The 18,702-nt window shown below is 37.6% G+C and overlaps 1 long non-coding RNA gene across 2 annotated transcripts in view; it reads right to left on the reverse strand.

Annotated features, from left to right (window-relative positions):
- LOC111606830 overlaps positions 1 to 18,501 on the reverse strand; it is a 31,100-nt gene extending 12,599 nt beyond the window's left edge. The window contains exons 1-3 of one of the 2 annotated variants that reach the window (XR_002752255.1): positions 18,369 to 18,501; positions 11,130 to 11,232; positions 44 to 62 (exon numbers count right to left, since the gene is read on the reverse strand). This is a non-coding gene — a long non-coding RNA (uncharacterized LOC111606830). Of the gene's footprint in view, positions 1 to 43; positions 63 to 11,129; positions 11,233 to 15,408; positions 15,801 to 18,368 lie in introns of those variants that run through there. The other variant, XR_002752254.1, reaches the window with a different exon arrangement.
- Between the last annotated feature and the right edge of the window lie 201 nt (positions 18,502 to 18,702).

Here is an 18,702-nt window from a genome sequence, read left to right on the forward strand (position 1 = left end):
AAGTTGTAATTTATGGACGTCGTTTCAAAGGCAAGAGACTCACCGTTCCGACACAGGCAGAGCTGCAAGAGTGAGGCACAAGGAAGCAGGCATTAGAGGAGCTATTCACAGAATGTTAGCGCATCAAAGCTACACAGACACAAAAAAAGGGAAAAGAGAAAGCTGTGACTTCAAAGTGGAAGCATGATGAGCAACACAGAGAGAAACCAAGAGAGAGACAGGAAGTGTGTGGATGTGTGTGTGTCATGAGAGAGAGGATGATGGTATCCAAAGCAAGCTCTGAATGGGGAACTGAGGTAAAGGGGGGTTTGAGAAGGCCCCTGGATACAGTTGAACACTTCTTTTCTCAAAGAACCCAAAATCATAAACTTATACACAAATTTATGCACATGCACACACACGCCGTCTGTCTGGGGAAGACACACCATTAAACAGAATAAAGTAAAAGTTGAGCTCACACACCCCAGGCCTATCTGGAAACAAATCAGCGTCACCATTTACGTGTTTACTCTCTTCAGAGAATAAGGACAAAACTGCACCAATAACATTCAGCAAAAATAAATAAATAAAGCTACATAAATGGATGGTGTTCTCATCCAAGCAAAATCAGAACCTCAAGTTTATCCTATCTACGGCCAGATGAGTGATTTCATAAAAACATTTTTTCTTTTACCAAAAGTGTGTTGCTCTTCTAATCAACATAATCTCCTATTGAAATATGAGCAGATAATAAGTGAGCTACAAACACTTAAAAAAAAAGTAAAGATTTTAGGCCGAAATATTACATTTTAACAATATGTGCATTAATGCAGTGTCTTTTTGACAATGTAATTGTAAAATGTAAATGCCTCCGAGTTTATGTAATGAACAGACAGAGATCTACTAATATTTATTGGGCTTGACTTTATGGGCTGTTATGTTAATTACACATTATGCTTATTCAGTTTTTGCTTGGACAAAGTTAGAGCTGAATATGCATGGTTAGTATTTTTCCAATATCCTGTTCTGACAACATGGTAGCAGAGATTAGTTTCTTTCTTTGGGGAGTTTTGGATCCTAAAACAGGATATAATAAACAGTAGACATCCATCTTTGGAGCTTAGTCTTTAAAAAAAACAAACATCTAAGTCATTCAATTAATTTTAATAGCATAAAGTGGTTGTCTGGTATTAAAATAAAAATCCTTGGTGTTATTTTTGACCAGGATACCTCAATTAAATGCCATTTTAAATAGGTGTCTAGGTTCTCCTCATTTCACCTATGAAGTATTGCAAAAGGAGTCACACTAAGAAACTAGTTCATGCATTTTTTACTTCAAAGCAGGACTACTGTGAGTACTTACACTCAGCAAGTCCTAAAAATTTAGTTATGCCTTCAGCTTATCCAGAATGCTGCAGCAAGAGTTCTGGTGAAAATTAAAATTAATAATCAAGCTTCATCATATATTAGAGACCTAATAGCTCTATATGTTTCCAACAGAGTACTTTGCTCTCGGACTGCAGGTTTACAGGCGGTTCCTTCAGTTTCTAAAAGTAGAATGGGAGGCAGATCCTTTAGTTATTGGGCTCCTCTCCTGTGGAGATGGATCGCAGTTTATTTTTTCAAACTGGTTCAGAGCTTTTCTGTCTCTCTGTCTTCCATACATGAAGCCAATAAAAGGTTACTACTGCCATTAATTATCTACTTTTTCTTTAGCATAGAAAACATTCTTAGATGAGTGTTTCTGTGTTTTGCTTGTGTGCAAGCTCTTTCTTCTAAAACCCTCGGCCAGTGGCAGATGGCTACGTATGCTGAGCCAAGTTCTGCTGGAGTTTTCTACCTGAGGTTTTCTTACAGCTTTCGCTACATATATGCTTAGTATATGAGGGATTGCTGCAAAGTCAACAACTCAGTGCAATCAACTGTCCACTGTGCCCACATGCTTGTGAATGCTGCAAGTCAGTGACTTGATGCGATCTTTGTTGTTTCTGAGGAAGACATTTTTACAAGTTTGAGTAACAAACTGAGCTTGACAGCAATGTTTGATAATCAAATCAAATTGGAATATGAACAGATTTAAATTGACTTTGAATCTTTCTGTATGATCAATTGAATGAACTTTCTACTATGTTTCTAAAAATATATCTTTTTTAGATATAAAATAGATCTTTTATGCCATAAAATGTTTTACAAATTGTTGACAATAACTTAAAATTTAAATTTTACAGGAGAATATGGTAAAGATTCTCACCAAAAAGACAAGCAATGTTTTTTAGACAATGTTCGTCTCCTCTCAGTTATTATCTGTTTCACCTTATATTGAAAGCTTGATGAAAACAGTTGAGACAAACAAAAACAGATTTAGGAAACAAACATAAAAACATGTTTTTTGTTGTGTTTTTACGAGCAGAGTGAGAAAGTGCAATATGAACCTATGTGTCATCGTTTTTCAAACTTTCAGTTCACTTTTCAGAACGAGTTTCATTTCACCAGCCACTCTCAGGCTTAGTTACTGCCACATTTGTATATTCAAGAAATCACTTCAGTAACATCTTCTTGCTCAAAAACCACCTAATTTGACTTAATTAAAAACATTTCTGCATAGAAAAGTGTGACAAAATTCTTCGACAATGAAGAAAACTTATTGCTAGTGTTCACAAACACTTGTTGGCAGTTGCTTCCAAACGGTGAATTGACCTTCAAAGGTCAATTCCTTTTTCCACATCCCATGTTGTTATTGATAACTATTCCTAACTGATCTTCAGGGGGCATTCAGGACCTCAGACATTTTTTTGTATCTATTTTTTGACTTATACTTTTCAGTAACCTTTTCTCTGAGTTGTTTTGCTTGGAGTGTTTTCTTTGTCTTTATGCTGTGATAGTAGCCAGCAATGCTGATTGTTTGAACCTTTCAAACGCAGGTGTCTTTATACTACGAACAATTGAGACACACCCACTGCACTCAGATGATTTCTGTTCCACTCACTGTGACACTATTAGCACCAATTTGCTGAATCTCTGTTCAACTGGATCAGTCATTCTAGGGGGAGGTAATTATTTATGCAGTCACTTATTTTATGTTGTGTTTGTCTGATTGATCTTATTTTTGTAAAAAAATAATAGCAAAAAAATAAAAATAAAGCTTTATCAAAAATTTGTTGGTCATGACTGATTTGGAAAAGCAATGAAAGGTGTAAAACATCCAAGGGAATTAATTCTTTTCATAGGCCCAGTATATTTTATATGAAGTCATGACTATTTTAATAACTGAAAACAGCAGTTCTTAATCTTAGCAAAGTTGTCTTGAAGTTCAAGGCAATAGGGATTTAATATTTTGGATTTTACGTAAATCTATTAGTGGTTTTGGTAAATTTTCCAGGTTTAATTTTCAGGTGGGGCCTTTCTGGGTGGATATGCATATTCTCTCCATACAGGCACAAATTTCCTTCGGTCACACCAGTTTTCTGCCATAGTCCACAAAATAAGGCATGTTAGATTAACTGGCCTTTCTAAATGGCTCTTAAGGGGAAGTGCATGCTGGTTTGTCCCAGTGTTGGCCCTGCCAGCATCTTGGCTGATTGTTTGTAATAAAACCTTCAGTCTCCTAATAACCCTAAACCTGCTTAAGAAGGTAAATAACATCATTCAAACCCCATGGCTAACTATTTAATTAATCAGTTGCAAATAGACTGATATAGCATAAACTAGGAATATGAACCAGATATCTTGTGAACAAAAACGAAGAGGATATTGCACCAGCTAGGAGAGTCTAATTAGATGTGCTTCAGTATTTTCAGCATGTCAAAGATGCAATTTCATAATTTGGACATAATACTAAAAATGACTACAGAAACTATTCTGTGACTGCCTCAGAAGACTCTTATCCTAGATCAGTGGTGCCTAAAGTCGGTCCTCGAGGGCCGGCATCCTGCACGTTTTAGTTCTCTCCCTGGTGGTACCAACAACCCTTTCAGCATGTCAATGTTCTTCTTAGGCCTTCTAACGAGCCATTGTTTGATCCAGGTGCGTTAAACCAGGATCTAAAACCTGCAGGATGCCGGGCCTCAAGGGCCAACTTCGGGCACCCCTGTCCTAGAGGCAAAAATTCTAACTTGATGCTTCTTTTATATCATACTGTTCACCAGTCAAAATTTTTTTACCAAGGACAATTACTTCGGTTGCACGATTTCTGTTTCCATTAATTATGGTGGAAAATTCAGAGATGAGACAAGAAAAACTACATAAAAATGCAGTAAGTGTGGCATTTTATAAAACATTAAAGAAAAAGCAATTAACTGAATTATCTTCACACAAATGCATGACATCAATGATAATGTTGCAGATATATTTCTAAATTTGGACAGGAAATTACTTAATTCATGAGTGACATGAATCAACCAACTTTGGTTGGTTTTTTACCTTTTAAGAAATCTTTGTTCTCCAGACAAATTCATCTGGGTAGCTGGATGAGATTCATGAGATTGATCATAAAAATTATCTATTCAACATAAATTAAGCGTCTTTCTCAAAATAATTCACAAAGTCTGTGTGAACTCCCAGTTTGCTGCTGTTATATTTTGTTGCATAAAAGTCACTTATGCCAATCTTATTTTGTTTTTATTGAAATAGTTCAATACTGAATGTGTGTTTTGTGTTTATAACTATAGTTAGCTATGGTAGGACGTTTTATAAGGAGTTTAATTTTTGATGAACTATTGTAGGTAAAATCTCACCTCACCTTTGTTGATCCGGTCCAGGTTGTGTGGTAAGTGAAAGAGTAGGAGGGAGAGAAGCCGTCCTAAAGTAGCATTTGTTTAACCATAAGAGATTTTGCATAATTTGCTCCGTCAATTTGTTTGATTATGAGTGATGCTCTGCAAGACTTTGTTTCTCACATCTCCAACATGTACTAAAGCCTTTGGCAACTTTTTGAGCACATCCACTGAAAAATACAAGTATTCAAACTGTTTAGGATCTTAGGTTGTTTTGGAGTTTGATTTGATTCCAGATTCATATATGTTCTGTGTTAGCTCTTTATTTTGATTAGATTGGTCTTCTTCTTGTTTTTCTTTAGTTTAGTCCTTTCTTAGTGACTCTAGTTTATTATGTTTATTTCTTGTGTCTAGTTATTCTTAGTTACTCTAGTTTATGTTTAGTTTTGCTTTACTGTTAGATTCACTTCCTAGTCCCCATCTGGACTCTCCCTTACCCTCCGTGCCACTTTTTCTCTTTCTCTTTCCTCAGTCTACCTTCTGCTCTCACATCTGTAATCAGTTAGCTAATCAGCTCAGGTCCATTGTTCCAGCATTCACTCTCTCAGTACTTATACACCTTTTCTCTGCTTACTTCCTGCTGGTTCTTCTTGTTATAACCTGTTGTTTTTTCCTGTTAGTTCCTTTCCTTTCTTTTCCCTAGGATTTATGGTTTTTGTTCTTCTCTGGCTTCCTTGGTTTTCCTGTGATTTTTTTAAGTGTTTTGTTCTTCATTTTTCATTAACTCACCAAAATCTACTCAACGTCTCTGCCTGCTGTATTTGGGTCCATCAACAGAACCTACATCGTAACACAAACTTGGAGCCAGATCGACCTTGGAACCTTTTATTCTTAACCCATTTGTCCCTTGTAGTCTCATTACTTACACTAAAATAGAAAATAAAAGTCTAAATTAAACCATAAATACAACCCTCCTTTTAACATCTCAGAGACAAATGTCCAGCTAAACGACTACAGACTACAATCTAACAGTTCATCCCCTACAGTCCTGTTTTGGTGGCCCAACCAGCTGAAGTTGCTGTACTGCTGGTTGAAAAAACTTCCTAGATAAGCCATAATTTGCCAGTCTCTTCTAGCAGTGTCAAAAAGGGAGGTAAACTTTGTATTTTGCATCAGTTGTTTAACAGCATCAAGGATAGCATGTTCCTGGGCTTTCCACGTCTTGTGGCTGTTTGAAAAGGATCCCGGTGGAATAATGATCATCTAATACACCTAATGAGCTGAAAAGGCAGATTAATATGACATGAGACTGATTAGTTTGTTGACTTCCGCCACTCTGAGAATTTATTTACTTTGTCAAAAAGCTCACCATCATTTGAGCTTTTTTTCTACTGGAGGTAAGTATGTAATTACTGATAATAACATCACAGAACCTCATTTCACAAAATCTGAGTTTAATGATGCTGATGTGTTCTTATAACAAAATACAACTTCTACATTTCCAGTTTAGAACATCCCCAACAAACCTGCCTACCTTCAAATTGAATTCATGGCAAATATTTTCAAAAGAACACAAACATTTTAGGTTAACAGCAGACATTATCTGCAAAATGGTATTTAGGATTAAGGTGTCTAATAGCTATAAGGATAATAACCTGGAAAGAGTTTTTGATGACTGAATAATGGATTATAAAACTTATTACAGATGGTGGGAATGCCTGCAGAAGCACATGTATATATGATTACTTTAATTGTGTGAACATTCAGTAGATGATAGCTGCAGTGCTACATAAAGACAGGGGAAATTTCCCCTGTCTAATTAAAACTTTGCTAACTGACTTGTCATTAAGTCTTTAATTTACCAGATGAGATTTTTGTAAAATTAAGTTTATGTGTTGGATAATTCAGGCAACTGAACTGACATTAAATTATTGGAAGATAATTGACACTCAGTGAGTACAAGTTAAATGAATGTTATAGTTTTTATTTTTATACATGCAAAAATCTCAATCCATAAAGGTCTTCTCTGTAGCAAGATGGATGTATACAGAAGATTTTTTGCTGTCATAAGTAGAAAGTTAGATTTTTTGGGAGTTTTAGTTGAAATTTGAAAACACTACAGCATCTTTCTGAATCCCAGTTAACTCAGAGTTGGAGTGAGGTAGAATGCATAGAAACTGTGGGGGAACTTTTTTTTTGGTTGTGAAAAGTTAGGTACATGATTACAACATTATTGCAGACCAGAAAATCCTGTAAAATTCAAATCCATGTCATCTTGAGCTCATATATTTAGACTTTTTTTGTATTTTTTTCTTCTTTACAAAATGTTTGGTTCTGTCGTTTTGAAGCAAAAATACTCGCAATCCTAAGAGTTTTACAAAAATATTAAACTAATTTCTATTGATTTTTTTAACCAGATGTGTTTGTATAGTATTTCATACTAAAGAATGTATTTACTTTACTAGTTGAATTCTTAAAAACAAAAATGAAAATATGAAGGTTTTAGGCTTAAGTTGCTATGTATAGTTACCATCTCTGGTTTTCTGTAAGTTATGCCTCATTTGTGGGACACTATAGGGCCTTATTTTGTTTAAAGTTTCATAAACAATACCGCTATCTAACAATTTTACAAAATAAGTGAGTAGTTAGTTACTTTTCCAATCTGTTGCTGTTAGATTGTTACCATATTTATCTGTTTCTTTTGTTGTCACTAAACAAAACAAACAAACAAAGAAACCCCTGATGTATTCACGCTGTTTGTTTCTCTCCTACTTCTTGGAAGGTAGCTGAGTGCTAGTGGAAGGTATCCAATCCCACGGCTCTGTCAGTGCATATGTGTGGCTGTGCTCGCGAGATGGTGAATAGAACAGCCTTTACTCTGTGAAAGTAAATGCATTATTTTAAATTCATTGGTAATACAGACAAAAATAGCATCTAAATAAGACATACAGCTTGGTGGAAAGAGTTTAAATATGAAGAAGCACTTTAAGACACAAAGCTACACAATGGTTGCCAGTTCAAAGGGAGATGCCAGCGCTACAGCTGGCATCTCCAAAACAATGGACACCCTTTAGTTCAGCTAAAGCTGTCAGTCCGGGGGAGACTGTGGAGTTTGTTTCCGGACACATGGTGGAGGAAATGCTACATCTGAACGGAGGAATGCATCATATCATGGTTCTAAAATAAATAAACCTTCTCATTACTTATCACTGATAAATAAAAGTCAACTGCTGATCATTTAAAAGCTTAAATCTGTTATTCTCAGTAGGTACTATTCCATACATAGTTTTTTATGCAAGTTGTTGATCAGAGTTGCAGATAGGCTGTTAAAATGAATCTTTTTGAGGATGTGCTACAAAGGAAAAGGAAGACTGACAGTCCTGTACTGACTGCTGTTGGTCTATAATACTTAGAAATATTTTGACATTTCTGAAATAAACTTTGCCATCTGCAAATATACTTTATAAATAATTCTCCAGTTACACAGGAAGTGCTTTAAGAAAAAAAACAAAGTGTGTCTATATTTTCTTGAATCATCTTTAAACTCTTCAAAAGACTAATTGATTTCTTTAAACTTCAAATATTTAATATTTTCATTACGTAATCACGGCCACAGCCCTTTTTCAGAAGAATATCCGCTCTTTTATCTGCTTTTTAAGAATTACATTTAAAACCAAATGAGAAAAAGTGTTTAGTGATTATGCTTCAAAGCTGAACCTGCCAAAAGCGCAGGACAGTGAAAATAGTTTAATTTTAGCAATGAGTTCACTTAAAAGAAACACGTCTTTCAAATGTGATACACAGATTTGAGCACAGGACCAAGGAAATTGGAGGAAATTAACAAACATGCAACTCTTCACAGCAGATGCTCGGGGTTCTTTGCAATGAAACTACACAAGTTAAATTTGCAATGTTGTTATCCTGTAATTTGCAAAATGACAAAATGCTAGTCTGATGCACTAAGCACCTTCAATTGCAGCTCATTAACTCAGTCAGGGGGAACCATTTTACAGGCATGGAGAAAAACTATTAGAATACTTCTATTAGATGGAAGAATAAATATCCGGTTGAAGCACAATGTGTCTTCATTTTGGCCCAAATGTGATATATGCCGTTACCATGGTAATGTGGCGATTGCTACAGCCCTCCTCCCAGCTGTTGGTGGGTTTTGTGTGCAGGAGGGCGAGGGTAAAAAGAAAGAGGGAGACTGTGTGTTTGTGTGCGTGCACACATGCATTGATGCCGCCTCCGTGCTGTGTTCCCCTTTCAGCCCTCAGAATAGTGTCTCTACTAATCCGTGAAAGTTGCGGCGCTCTGAACTAGTGGCCAAGGCTTTTCCCACTGAACGAAGGCCCAGGGTCCGCGCTCGACTTCACACTTGATTGGTCCCTCCTGCGGCAGACCTCTCCTCCCCACTAGGCGTGGGCCAGTCCCCCTCGCCGGTCTCCCCCGGCACTGCCGAGTCGCCTCTCCTCACCTTAATTATCAGTGCTTGAGTCGCGGACTCACCAACAAACCATTAAAGTCTGGCCAGCCTAACCTCACAAGCCCTAACACATCCAACACTTAGCACCTTCACGGTGCTGAAGATCAGCACGAACTCCACCAACTGAGCACCTGTTTGTGCCTGGGATGCCCCGCAGCACTGCTGTTGGTGCAGGCCGGTATAAAAAGCAGGAATTGGCAGCTGTGCTGTTGTCCTGCTCCTCCTGTAGTGGAGGTGATGTGTTTATTTGACCTGCATTGAGAAGATGAGACGTGCCTATCTCCTTGTTTTGTTCTATGAAAAGAACTGAGTTCTTTGATAAATGACCCCTTCAAACCTGCACTGAGCTTTGGGAATAACCTGAGTTGATGTGTAAACAACTCGGAACCGACCCTGCACTTCCGTTTTCAAACTTTGTACATGTTTTCAGAAAGTGACATAAATGTGGAGCTGTGATCCTGTTCCATAGCGTAAATTTAGAACTAGAACAAGCCAATTTTCTATTTTGGTGTGCCTACTAAGTTTAAGACTGCTGCAGAAATAGTCAGACCATATGGGAGTGAGCAGGTGAAATGCAATGACCTGGCAAATGGTCCAGAAACTGATGAGAGTCGAATACACGTCAGAAGGCACTGGGTGTGCTGGCACAAACTTTACCCAGGATGTGGATCAGACAAACACCCAGCATTCGTTAGTTTATTGCTCTCTTATTAGGAACATTTTTTGCCTTGCACGGATTGGCAGAGTCCCACTAGCCACCCTCTTCACATGGCCCGGGCTCTGTCAGGACTGATCAAAAGACGTTTCTTCACATCTCCAGACGCCAGGGAAAAAGGAGAAGAAAAGAGGGAGAGAAGAAAAGAGCCAGAAGGGGGCATACTGCTCTCTCTTTACTCTGGTCTTTTGGTGAATGAGGACTTTTCACAATACCCTCTCCCTTCTCTTTTTTTCTTTTTTCATTCTTTCACTGGCAAAAAAAGAGAGAAAGAAATAGCATTTCCCAATGCGTTTGCGCCAAATTGTTCTTGCCATATCAAAAACAATTATCCTCAGGTTAAGAATGTGCCTGCAGAATTACAACCGTTCCAGGGGGAGAAAGCAGTCTTCACAAATTTGACTGGCTTCCAGGCAGCCAAGACCCCCTCGAAGTGGTAATGAAAAGTGTAACTTTAGCCTCCCAGCTGTACGTCTCAATCCATAATCCTTCCCCAAAAACCTCACCGTAGAGCCGCCTACCACTCCCATGGCGTTCCCAGCCTTTGCCGGGCTGGGCCTGCACTGATTTATGTGGCAGTCCTGAGTCATACTCTCAACCTGAAAAGGATTTGCTCTCCTATATTTACAGGGGTAGTCAGGCCGGCTCTCTTGAAATACAGAAAGCCCTGTCTCCGGGCCTCAGTCCCCATGGTCTTTTCCCCTTCTCTGCTTCAGTAACAAGGACATCTGGGACCTTACAAGAATCAGCCGAGACTCCAGTGTTTTTATGATGGAGTCTTTCTGCAGAGGAGAGGTGAGTTTCTGTGTGTGTATCTCTTTGTTTGTGACAGAGGTATCTGCAATAGATTACAGTAGCAGCGTTAGGCCTGAGCTCAGCAATATCTGGCCAAGGGTTGGTGATTTGGCCTGCAACTTAACAACAGACTCAGAAATCTAAAAAAACCAACAGAGCACGTTCTTGTAGTAACAGTGTGTTTATTGATATTTACTTGCTTACATCGCCAATATGTTATAAATATGTTTTTTTTAAAAGCAAGTACAATATAATTTTGTTCTGTGAAACAGATAATTGAAATAATTTCTAGTCAATAATTCAAAAAAATTGAGAAGAAGCATGAAAATCTAATAACATGAAAGTAAATTAAGGATTTTCAGAGTTTTTACAAACGTAACTACAAAGCAGATATCTGACTTCTTTTTTTTTTTTCAAAAAAGGCAGAACTAGCACTACTTACCCTTAAAGCTTGACTAAAGTTCTGGTTAAACTGGAGTGTTGACATGTTGGTAGCGGTATGATTGTGGATGGTGGTGGTCCACTCTACCGCCGCGGATCCATCCCTGTAAAGCAAACGAGCCAAGGTGACCTCTAGACTCCTGGGTTTGTACATCCTGTGGTCGGCTGTCTACGTAGTGTGATGGAGAGCACAGCGGGTGGTTGAAGCAGCCTCTAAGAAAGGGATAACTTCATCTCATTTATATATATCAGTGCACACGTGTGTGCGCATGCAGGATGTGAATGCACATGAATGTATTGTATGTGTGTGCCTTTGTGTGACAGCTATGTGGTTAATACTAAGCACCATTTGGCACCTTCTGTGCAGGAAAATGAAAGCATCAATGCTCAGGACATGCGCAGCGCATGCCTGAAATGATCCACGTTTTTGCACCTGACATCTTGGTTAAAGGTCCAAATTAAGAGCTTTTGCCCCTGCAAATTTTCAGATGAAACTGCTCCTACCATCTCCTGACAAGAATCTTAAAGAAATGCGTCACGACCTGAGAAACACTTCTCAGCCAATGTAAACGCAGACAAAATGGCTGCTGTTGCTAAGCTAACACAGGGGAAGGAAGATGGAGCTGATGCTCATGCTACTGCACAAAAACATCAAATGAGAGGTTAACTCTTTATGACTTTCGAGCAAGAAGCATGCCGAGGTGTCAAATTTTGCCCATTTTGTGTTGGCAGCTAACTGTTACTGTCGTCTACAGTATTTCACGTGTGCGGTAACGTGACTGACCCATAGATCCTTGCAAGTCAAGGCTACGCCAGAACTCAGCGCTCACGTAATTTAGCTTTCCCAGCATGACGTAGTTTACAAATTTGCACAATGTAGTGAACAATAGAGTAAATAAAATAACGGCACACTCTTCAAATGACTTTAGTTTTCGGAAAAGAGTGACTACATAAATATTTTCCGCTCAGATTCGAAGTTTTGAGACGAGCAAATGTGACAGCCTCATACGTAAGTCTGTTTGAGTCTTTTCAGTTAAAAGCCTTCGAAGTTCGACACGAGGAAGCCTTTGGAATTTCTTTTTTATCCTTCGTTTCTTTCAGTGCAATGGACTAACTTTGGAAAATCATGTAAGAGATAGTTTTCTTTGAGATTCAAAGGGTAAGATTGGTAAGTTTTCTTGTTCTTCCCCCAGCAAAGTTTCCCCGCTGATCAGGTTTTTTAAGTTGCGTCGAAGTGAATACATTCTGGATGTTTTACAGTAATAATGTAGTTGAGAACGTAAAAACGAAAAAAAGAAAAAGATGGAATAATAATGCATCAAAATGCAATGTTATTTTATCTTTTTTGAATAAAACAGAATAATTTTACTTTTAAAATACCCGCCTTTTTTACGTAAATGTTCAAATCCAATTTTTCATTAAACATTTAATTAAATACTAAATTTGCTTAAATAAAACAACTGATCTGAACTCTATTTTCATCAAAAAGAAAATATTTATTGTTAAGACTTTGACCACAGTTGACCTACTGATGTAAATACAATTCAAAAGATTGTTAAGGAATAAAACATTTGTGTTGTCAGGATATCTAACAGTCCTGATGAGTAGGAGGGACACTGCTGACAGTTCAATGTCCTCTCTACAGACAAACATACAAAAAACAGATGGCGGCCTTTTATTTCCGAAACTCAGAGAAGTTTCACACTTGGAGACTTGGAGTGTCTTAGAAAAACATTTGATTTGAGTCAGAGGCTTTGATCAAAAACTGGGATTCTTATTTATCATTGCATATTATTTGATTAGGATGAGAGCTTTTTATTCCAAACAATGTCCCTTGAAGAAATAAAAAAAAAGGACTTGAAATAAGGGAATCTCGCCAATTAGATACAACCTTGAAAGAGCGCTCTGATGGATTTCCGTGTCTTTTGAAGCCGCACACGAAGTTCTGCAAATGTTAAAAACAATGGAAAAAAATACAAAGAGATGCATTACCAGATGGCTTTTGCAACAAGCAGCTAAACTAGCAAAAAAGTACGAAGAAAGTAATTACTTTTTCATTGTTTTAGTTTATTCCGTTTGTCTGACATAGGCTAGAAACTTTAATAATTCTAAAACAAGTCGCTGTGCTTTGTTGAATTTTAGATCAGATACATAATGTCCTTTTGCTGATCTTTTAATAAATTATATTCACTCGCTCAAGAATATTTTTTTTAAAAGAATAATTTTTACGATAAAATTTAGACATGCTTCATTTTTATTTATTACAAAAATATAGCTTCTTACATGTTTTATAAAAAAGAACATAAAATATGTAATTTTTCAATTGTTGCTTTACATTTATTCGTTGCCATTTTCAAAAGAAATTCCATTTTATTTTTTATTCTCAAATTGGCAAAAATGCGGTTAAATTACAACAATAACAACAAATTAATTATTTTTGCATTACTTTAATTTCACAGTAATAATAATAAATACAGCGACGCTGTATTATTATTATTTTTTTTTAAATAAGAGATGTTTTAGTTTTATCGGCATTTTAAAATCAACCAGAACAATTTGTTTTCTTCTAATGTAATCTTTAGTTATATTCAAAATTTAGATTTTCTAAAAACTCAACCAAAGAACAATACAAGAGAAAAAACGCAATTATTATATCCACTGCACCTGATACGGTAAGCCGTTTAATGGTTCGGGTTTTTATTTGTCACATTTTCCCCAATCGCAAACTTTTATTTTTACGTATGCTACTTAATTTTGTTTTCTTTGAAAAAGATATTCTATTGATTTTCTGAAATGACAATCCTACATATACCTATGATGATGATGAAGATGAAAGTGATGGAAAGGACTATGATCTCAGCACAGTATCTCTTTAAGGACATGCATTAAAAAAAGTGAGGAACCCTCTTGTATAACAGACCTTATTTTCCTTGTGTTGAGTTAAAGTTATTCACCTAAAAGTTCTGGTAACATATCTCTTTGAATGTACCTTAATTTAGCCCAGCCATAATTCTGGTGTACAAAAGACACATGTCAGAGTCACACTGCTGATGAGAAATAAATAGAGAAAGGGGTTCTGTGGATGTTCTTCAAAGGAGCTCCAATTTCACACCGTCAAATAAAAGCACCCTTATAGGCACATGAGTGATAATCCTGCTTTTTGGACTTAAAGCTTTTTCTTTGACATAGTTACATTTCAGTCATTCTGATATATTTATTAATATTATTTTGGGTGGAAATTTAAAGAATGTGGTCGATGTGTTTTGTGGCTCAAAGAGGATAGTTTTTTTTCCCACATTTAGGTATATTTAGAGGACTTCTTGCATTATAGTAAATCTGATCATTTACTTCCTGTAAAATTTGCTTTTAACATATGACGCATCTCAGCTTTCTGACCTTAACAGTGCTTTGCATACCTCTAGGTTGCTACCATAGGCACAAGAAACAAACACATGATGTAGGACATATTTGCATGTTGCTGCAAGGGAATATGTCGACTGGAAAGCCTTTGATAGAAGTCTGAAGTCAAGATTTTGTAACTTTTGTAACTTTGTAAGATGCTGAGAGTGTCTGAAACTTCCTCTTTCTTCTTGAATTATAAATCCATCTAGTTTTAAGCCGTTAGAATATCAAATACAATTATATTACCAAGTAGTATTATTTCTTGTTTTAAATTTACTCACTTACACTTGATGTTCTCATAATTAAGACTTGACCTGCATTATGTAACCAGGAAGTTGACTGCCAACATCCTGCAGCTTGTTTTCTGTGACATCTCATTGATTGTCAGCCCCAATGCGTCTGTATTAGTTTCCATGCACTCCTGACATGCACTCTGTAGTAGCAGAAGTGACAGCCCTTATCCCTCCTTTGTGCCCCCCTTCATACTGAGACTCGGATTTTAGGGACGGACAGCTCAGAACAGGACAACTGCATCAATGCTGACTGAGCTTGAGCTACATTTGCAGCAGAAGGCCACACTCTGCTGAAACTTTCTTGGACTTGACAGTTTGTGCTTGAGAGAAACCGCTGATCCTCCTTATGCTACACAACTCGATTTTTGGCTTAGCAAAAGTGAGCAGAGTTACCTGCGGAGTGTGTAAAGTCTCGACTAGATTATAACGTTAAGAGTCCATGAACCAAAATCCCTATTTAGTGTTTTAAATGTTCCTAAATGTGGCAGATACGCAACAAAATCACCACAGTTTCAAAGTATTTGGTTAAATAATGAAAGAACATGATAATAAAAAATTCACACATTGTAAATAAGATGCTATTACCGTCAAAATATGTAGCCCAGATTCTTTACAGCAAACAGAGAAGTTTCCTCCCAGGCAGCACCAGGAGGTGCTGTAAAGCAGTTAGCCTTTGATAGTACAGCAGCAGCAAAAACAAACATGGCTGACGATGGGGCCGTGGCCGACGGTGGAGCAGGCTGGTTCAGAAAGTCGATGTGAGATTAAGTCTTGAATTTTTCGAGCCCGGAGCGTCAATATCAAACAAGATCCCCCTCCATGCCCGGTTACCTGGGGCTCGGAAAGGAAATGCACCCTGCCATGGTCTCGGCTCCCAGATTCGAAGGCTTGTTGAAAAAAGTAGAGCGCCGATGTTAGCATGGTAGCTATGAAGCATTGAGCAATGGTAGCACCCTGCAATGCGACATGCTCTAATCAATGTGAAGGTGGGTCTTTTTCTAAGTAGGCAATCTGAAAATGACTAGGCACCTATGCTGTTCAGTTTATGTCTATATTTTTGCAAATTATAATTTTATGTGAAAAATGCCCACTTTAGTTAATTCTGTTTCTGCTTGAAAAGAACAAAAGTGCAGCATTATCTCTTAAGCAGGCAGCTCAAAGAAGTTTCAAACCATTTCAGTGCATCCATCTGTTCAACTAATCGCTACAAACTTTGGCTTTTAAGTGACAGCATGTGAAGAGAATGGGTTTTGTTCTGAAATAGCAAACTGATTGAGGCAGGAAACGGTCCCTTGAGTCTCAGATTAGGTTTTGCAGAAAGTGATAAACTAAAAGACAAAGTGAGGCGACCTGGTTTTCCTTCGTCCTCATCTGAAGTGCTAAACCTCACCCTGACTTTGTAACGCCTTGGCTTGTGAGTCACAACTGTGAAGATATAATGTTATTTAAACCCAATCTGTCACCAAATGGAGCGAAAGAAAAAAAATGCTTGCCAAGTGCACAAATCTAACATCACCATTTATGAGACACACACTCCCACGCAGACGGACACGCACACAATTCTCTATCTCCGTCATTATACGGGCGAAATCAGCAATTAATCATAAAAAAAGTGAATTTATGGAGTTGTCATTATCGCAATCACTTCCAAAGGTCAGGTTAGGGATAATTGACAGAAGCATCAACACTTATTCTGACACAATTATGTAAAATAATTAGTTTCAAATGGTAATAAAGAAAAATATTTTGTTAATTTGATAACATACTGTAATGAATAATTTCCCGCTGATAGATATTATGCCGTCCCTCTTGGGTCTTAGCTGTTGCCTCAGCGCGTGACCCATTTCGCCTTTTAAACGAACCAGAAAGATTGCTAATTTTGACAGCTCAATTCACGGGTAACCCACCCTTAACAAGTCCGCCACCCTCTGCAGCAATATTGAAATTCCAAGTGACAGACAAGAAGCGGCGGCATGGCGGTGCCCTGATGGTGCCCAGGTGGTGCTTGTGGTTTCTGAAAATGCATGCTGCCACATGTCCATGATGGATGGATGGCCGTGTTCCACAGAAAAGTTACTTCTGACATTTTTGACTACCATATTGGCAGTGGGACAATTACAGATTTTGTTTCCTTAAGTGGAACTAGCAAAGCGACAGAATGGTACAATTTTCTCTGATGAAAGGTCTGAAGTTCCCGAATAAACATTTATTATTAGATGATTATGACCAATAATGATAATTAAAATTCACAAAGTTTGAATTTATGTGGTAAAGGCACTTGAAAGTGCGATCTTCAATGATGTATCTTTTTTTATCAACAAATGTGTCAAATTAAAAAAAACATTTAAGAAGAATTTCCTACAGCTGTCACTGATATTTAAGGCCAAAGCGTACAAATTGAAAAGGGCAAAAAAAGTACATACATACATACATATGTATATGTATACATATATATACACACACACAGGGTTTAGAAATTTATGTGAGTGACCTTAAAGTCTGTGTGGTTCATCAGCAATCAACATTTTTTTTAAACAAATTCCTTTTCAAGATTATGTTTTAGCCTTTGGAGATGCAAAACAAAAAAGCAAAAAATCTTGAAACTAGAAAACACAATGTTCAAAAATATATTTTTACTTTTAATATATGACTGAGATTCAATATTATTTCTAGAAAGGGTTTAATACCAGTTATAAAAAAATATTTGGACATATTTTATTTTAAAAACTGAGTTTTTTTGTTGCAATAATATAAAAAATATTCTAACCTTGCAACCTCCTCATAGGAGGTTAAAGCATGTGATGTGTTACTTTTTGTCACATTGATCAAATAGGCAAGCCTGCAAAACAGAAGAAACGACTAACTTGAGAAAACTAAAGATATATCACTCTGGCTTTAAATTGAAACTGCTGAGAGAGGTGGTTTTTTGCAACCACAAGCCATATTAAGTGCCACATCAACATGGCTGCTGGACTTGGAAGAAGAATAATAACAGAAAAGAAAAATATTATATTTTGCCAATTGAATTTGGCAAAGAATGCGGGCAGTGCATGTAGCGGTGGGCTGCTCTATAAAGACATCTGCTGATTGCACAGTTTGGGGAGGCCTGGTAGAGCAGAACCTGGCAGGGAAAAGTGTAAAGAGATTGAGACCACGCGACAACTGCTGAAAGAACTCAGCACTCGGACGCTCACAGCCAGTTGCCTCGCACGTGAAGGTATGAAGTTGTAAAAGCGGTGAGTTGCCTCTTCTGTGTTTTGCGCTACACGAGAACCTGGACAGCAGAATAATTTTAGGCTGCCAAAATCCAAGTCAAGGGTTTTCACATGTTTTTGTTCAAGCCCGTGACCTGGCAGGTACACCAAATATCCAACATAAACTGGGTTGAATTTTTCTGTGTCAATGAGAAGTGTTACCAAAAAAAAGTTGAAAAAGGCCTGCACTCTAATGGTGCAATTTTGAACCACGCAAGAATCGCATGTGCTGCATTCACCTTCCAAAGAATGGTGGCAAATCGATGTCTGTCTGGCCTAATAGGGACATACCTGTAGGTAGGTCTGACCACATGTATCCCAGCAGAGTGTAGAGTCAGCTCTTCGAGATGCAGTTGGAGACGGAGGCCCACTTCAAGCGTCCCCAACACTGTTAATATCTTTCTCCTGTCACAGTAAGACCAACCCTGAGAGACACGAAACAAAGCCTTCAGAGCCTCTCACCCAACGGGACCTGAACCATGTAAACAGGCAACGCCTACGCCCTTCTGCCACACTACTTTTGGATTCACTATTGAATCATTAATGTGACCGACACCCATGTGATTTGCTCAGCGACCTGTCATGCATGTTATGCTATGTTTCGTAGAAATACAGCTCATTGCAT

This window comes from Xiphophorus maculatus, chromosome 23, assembly GCF_002775205.1.
Source record: "Xiphophorus maculatus strain JP 163 A chromosome 23, X_maculatus-5.0-male, whole genome shotgun sequence".
Lineage (NCBI taxonomy): Eukaryota > Metazoa > Chordata > Actinopteri > Cyprinodontiformes > Poeciliidae > Xiphophorus > Xiphophorus maculatus.